Raw genomic sequence first — 6000 nt, 5'->3', positions numbered from 1 at the left:
CCCTGTTTAGACTGCACTCACACACAGGCTTGGGGAAAGCTGCATGAGTGTGCCGAGGGCCATACATGTCCACAGGTTTAGGGAGATGTGGGAATGCTGGGAGTGCAGCTCGTTGGTGCCTTTAGTGAGGCTGTGTCCACACGTATTTGCCTGTACTAGCAAAATAGAGGGAGAGTGCAAAAATGACACTAGCTGGTGCCTCCATCCCCAAAGAATGTCTCAACTCATCCCTGGCCCCTCTGGCAGATGCTTTAAGGTTAGCAAATGAGTGTCCTTCACATGTAATCCAGTCACCTCTCAAATTTCTATCTTTGTGCTGGTTCCTGGGATGAGTAAGTCTGCATGTGAGCCCCTCATAGGAAATATCTCAGATTCCCACAGCCCCCCAGTTTCCCCGGATATAAGCCTCTTTGATTTTCAGAGTCAATGTTTTGGGGGTCTTATCTCTCCGGTGCAGATCCTTAGGGTTGGAGTGCTTGATATGGGGCATAAACCTCTCACTTCTCAGGGAGAGACTCCAGACCTGTGAGATACCTCCCTGTTGTGTATGGGTTGCTGCATGTTGTGTGGGGAATGAAGTTTTTGGTGAGATTGTATTTCTGCCTCTCCTTCCTTTCTCAGTGTGGCCCCTTTGTCCTTCATTATGGAGAGAGCTGTTCAGCTAGATTTCTGTTCTCTTTTAGAGGGAATTATCCCTTTTGTAGCTATAGATTTGGTATCTGTGGGGGAAGTTGAGTTCAGTCATGGTCTTCCTTGGCCACCACCTTCAGGCTCCAGGTTTTCTCTTACAGGACTGGAAGCAGGGCCCTTTACTTGGAATTCACTGGAATTCAGTGAATACCTGGAATTCACTGTTTGTTACCAGTTAACTCATTGTATGGTACAAATTCACTCATCCTAAGCAATTCTCACTCATGTGCCTAGAAAATTCCGTTTTCACACATTACATTTGGTTGAGTTTTTTTTCCTCTTCCTTATTTAACTTTCCACTCTTATAGAGAACTGTTTTAATGCTAGTTAGTTTTTATTGTTGTTGTTCAGTCCTTTGAGCTTTATAAGGAAAATTGTATGAATATACACGTGTACATACAGACATCCCTTCTCATTTCCTACAGTGCTAAAAAAATCAACTGAGTAAGTTTAAAGATCTAATTGGCTTTTTTCAATGATTCATGAATCCCATTTAGCAAATAGAAAGGACCTCCAAGGAGCTCTACAATATGGAAGGCTTTTATAGGCAGAAGGGGGAAAAGAATGGATTGTTTCAAGCAAAGTCAAAGTCACTAGGATTACCTCACTAGTGCTGATTTGGACATTTCAGACTGACTGGTTAAGATTACATCCTAGGAGGGGCTGAAACTGCACTTAGTTTAGATATTAACCTCTCTTGGCTTGCTGATGTGGGGTTTAGCACAAGTGGCTCCATTTTGGAAATCCTAATGTTTCTTTTTTAACATACCCAAAGTTATTGATTCCAAGGAACTGAAGTAGTGCTTGTGATGATAGATGCTCTTTGGAGAGCATATAACCAGTCTGTAGGATCTGGAGAGGAAACAAAACTGATGCTCCCATCTTCTCTTCCAGAGTAGAGAACTTTGACATTCCAGGCCCTTGAGTGGGTTAGATTGCCCTGGGGCAGTTTCAAAGCTAATCTCATGCCATTACATGGAAATAGAGGGATTCTGTGCACCACCAGCTTGATTTTGCATTGGAAAGCCAGAGTTTTTATTCTATATCCAGATAATTCCATCAAGAAATGGTTATTATATATGATTATTAGCCTACTTAAAGTAGAAAAGACTTTTATGCATAACAGCAAAGAAAGAAAACATAAAGGGGAAGACAGATTTTGCTACAAAAAAGGGAACATATTTACAAGTAAAAAATACTGTAAATAAAACTAAAAGGCAAATAAAAATATTGGAAGGTATTTGCAAACTATATGACAAAGGATGACAGAGGATTAGGGCTAATGTTTTTAAGACATGGAGAGTTCTTTCCAACTTCTATAAATAAAATTAGGTTTCTGTTTTTTCCCTTTTAGGGATAGTATCTAGAGGCATTCAAATGGTCCAGCATTTGACATACCATTGTAGGCGATTTTACAAATACAACCTCTAGCAAAACTAGGCTGCCCTGAGCCCCTGGTATTAGAATTGTTTCTCTTTAAAACAAGAAGAGTGGGGACAGTACACAAAATCCACATGTGGCATGTGCCCAGGCCAACTTCAAGGGGTTTGTGCAATGAGATCTAAAGTTTTTATGAGACTGTCTAAAACCAAAAAAACATGTCCTCCAGGCCTGTGGTGCTTCCGTGGTTGCTAAATGTCTCCAGGACAGGATCAAGAGTGCTTTTCTGATCGAGGAGCAGAAAATCATTATGAAAGTGTTGAAGGCACAAACACAGAATCAGAAAGCTAAATTAAAAAATGGACCTTTTCTGGGGCTCCTGGGTGGCTCAGTCGGTTAAGCAAACAACTTCAGCTCAGGTCATGATCTCATGGTTGGTGAGTTCAAACCCCATGTCAGGCTCTGTGCTGACAGCTCAAAGCCTGGAGCCTGCTTCAGATTCTGTCTCCATCTCTCTCTGCCCCTTCCTGCTCCTGCTTTGTCTCTCTGTCAAATATAAAGAAAACATTAAAAAAAATTTAAAAAATAATAAAAAATGGACCTTTTCTAAATAAGAAAAAAAAGCAAAAGACTCCTAAAAAATTAAGTTTCCATTACTACTTCATGGAAAGTGGATGGGCATATTTTCACCAAGTTTGGAATGATTTCAGGGTGATTCGACCTAAAATATAGCTCATGTATTGTACAAGGAATCCATTTGGGGAAAGACCGAGGGAGATGGGCAGTCCTACTTTAGAACAGCTGAACCTGAGGTTCAAAGCAAGGCATTGGCAGTTCCTACTGCATCAGACATACTAGTGAAAGTATTAATGGTGTCAATACTAGCTAAAGCATAGAGTGTTATGAGATTGAGATAACCCACATAAAGTGCTAAACTCAATGCCTGGCACATTCCCTTATTTATTCCACTCTGAAAATTTTTATCACGTGACTGCTGTGTCCCAAGCACTCTGTTAGGTGCTGGGGATACAGCAATAAACAAAACAGACATAATCTTTACCTTCTTGGGGCTTACATTTGACTGACACATAGTAAAACATCATAAATCATAGGTAACATTATCATATAATACAAAACATGCAAAATTTAAAAACCAAGGTACCTTTTTTCCTACCAGGTAGATTCACAAAGGTTCTCTAATAAAGGTAATACCTAGCAGGTATTCCATCTAGGCCCTTCCCCAGAGTGTGGGAAAATAGGCCCTTTAATTGATTTCTGGGGTTGTATAAAATTGGTGCTCTTAGGAGAGCAGCTCATAATATGTATCAAAGGCCTTTACTCCCTCAGTGCCACTTCTCTTGATTTATTTATTATCCTAAGGAACTATTTGTGGATTATCCAACAACTGCTACATAAGAAGGAACTTAAGAAGTTCAGAGCCTGAGCTATATGTAGCTTTGCAGGCTGGTTCTGCTTCTGCTGGCTGTGTGACCTTCACATCAATTAGTGTCCCTTAGTGTCCGTGTCATTTTAGGCACATTCTTTATAGCCTCTAAGCAGCATGTTCCTCATCTGGAAAATGGTGATAATAATAGGATTTACCACACAGGGCATTGTGGGGAGTAAACGAGGAAATGCACACGAAGCACCTTAGCATATTACCTGATATATGGTAAGCCTTCAACATACTTAAGCAAAAGAGAAAAAAAAAAAAGTGTATGTTCAGCTCAGCATTATTTACAATAGTAAAAGGTAAAGTAAAAATTGCCTAAGTGATTAAAATACATACAGAGAAGAAATACTGTGCCAACACTGAAAACCAATTGAAAAGCAGATGAATAGTTTAATGACATGGAAAATAATCATAATGTGTTGGGAGAAAAAAGTTGGTTATAAATAGTACATTCAATATAATTCCAATTTTAGAAAAAAAAATATAGAAAGAAAATACTATAGGGGCGCCTGGGTGGCTCAGTGGGTTGAGCATCTGATTCCTGATTTCAGCTCAGGTCATGATCTCACAGTTCATGAAATAGAGCCTCACTTTGGGCTCTAGGCTGACCCCGAGGGGCCTGCTTGGGATTCTCTTTCTCTCTCTCTCTCTCCCTCTCTCTGCCCCTCCCTCGCTCACGCACGCTTTCTCTCTCAAATAAACATTAAAAAACCAATACTATATATTCCCACAATGAACATGCATTATTTCATAATGTAAACAAGTCTTACACATTATTTATAGCAGATGTATAGAGGGTTTTGGATGCCCAACATCATCCTATTTCCTTATAACATCCCAGTTTTCTTATGGGAAATAGTATTTCTTCCTCAGTGAGGGATCTCAGCAGAAGGGGAAATTTCAGCTTGCCCATCTCACATCCACCTCTCTCTTACAGAAGCCAGGAGGACTCTGACCCAGGAGGCCGCCCTACAAGAATGGTAGATATTTTGGAGGACAGTCTCCCTGCGGTGGTAGCACTGTAGGTGCGGAAGTGGGTGGGGCTGGGACTTCTTTGACCCCCGCCCTTTCCCAAGCCTGGAACTCCTCCCCCTAGTGTGTTCATGAGCCCCTATTAGTCTTCCAATAAATCCTTTTCTGCTTACATTAGCCAGAATGTGTTTCTGTTGTTTGCAACCAAGAACCCTTACTAATGAGTTATTGTTTATAACTGGAAAAGGAATAAAGCAAGCTGCACATTAATGTAACAGCAGCTGCAGGGCTATTCTTTGCAGGAATAGTCTAAACGCAGGTGAGTTTGATAGGGATAGGAGGAAATGCTAAATGACCTGGCTGTGGTCACAGGATGCCAAATATCTGGTTGGAAACTGCAAAAACGAATTTAAAAATTTAGATGTTCCCAAATATCCAATTGTTTGACATCATGTGACAGCTGATGATTATTATTCATGGATCTTTGTGATTTGGATTGACTTAGAATTTAGAGCACTATGAGTGAAATGTTCAACTTCACTGAACAAAGAACTTAACCATGGTGATATTAATCACATGCACGAGTAGGAATGAAAGCTATCCTCTACACTGCTTTAGGAAACCATAGGCCTTTAGCTAACACGCTTTTACAACCTGCCCCCAGAGAATGCGATGAATTACGGTTTTGTTGTTATACTTTAACAATAGCAAACACCTGCATATGTTCATCTGCATTTCATTTTGGTAGCATGACACCATCTGTTTTTAAAAGTTTTAAGCCACCTGCTATTAAAATGATTACTGCCCTCGACATGAGTAAGTTTGCTAGACAGTCACACATCCTCAGTCCTCATCTTTACAACATTTCAGGAATCTTGGCTTCTAGAATCTTTTGACTTGCCTCGATTATTTAGCCAGTTTTCTCCATCTCTCATGGAGAAAATACCCTCCAACTGTGAGTCAGACCCATGATCTGGACAAGTTTTAACACCTAGAGAACACAGCACATTTAACAGAGAACAGTTATCTAGCTTTCTGGAAATAATTACTGTAAATACAATTTTAACTCAGTATGAAGTTTTTCATAATTTGCAATCAGTGTTGTTAAAGGCAGTAGGAGAATTACATGTCACACAATTTTACTTTAAATCCATACTTCTTGGGGTGCCTGGTGGCTCAGTTGGTTGAGTGCCAACTTTTGATTTCAGCTCAGGTCATGATCTTACAGTGCCTGGGCTCGAGCCCCACATTGGGCTCTAGATTGTCAACTCAGATTCCCTCCCTCTCTCTCTGCCCCTCCCTTGATTGCATTCTCTCTCTTTTCTCTCTCTCCCTCTGTTTCTGTCTAAATAAAAACTTTTAAAAAATCAATACTTCCCACATTTTAGTATATGTGCTGCCAAAGCGAGCACAATACTTCCCACATTTGAAATGTGCATATAAATTATTGAAGGATTGTGTTAAAATGCAGATACAGATTCAGTGGGTGTTCTCGTTATCTGTTG

At 40.2% G+C, this 6000-nt stretch overlaps 1 pseudogene; it reads left to right on the top strand.

Annotated features, from left to right (window-relative positions):
* Positions 1–1979: 1979 nt before the first annotated feature.
* Positions 1980–2586, top strand: LOC128774980 (60S ribosomal protein L34-like; annotated as a pseudogene).
* Positions 2587–6000: the final 3414 nt, after the last annotated feature.

The sequence above is a fragment of the Panthera pardus genome, unplaced genomic scaffold (genome assembly GCF_024362965.1).
Source record: "Panthera pardus isolate Hobbes unplaced genomic scaffold, ASM2436296v1 HiC_scaffold_6, whole genome shotgun sequence".
NCBI classification, from domain to species: domain Eukaryota; kingdom Metazoa; phylum Chordata; class Mammalia; order Carnivora; family Felidae; genus Panthera; species Panthera pardus.
This window is presented reverse-complemented; position numbering and strand designations above follow the sequence as displayed.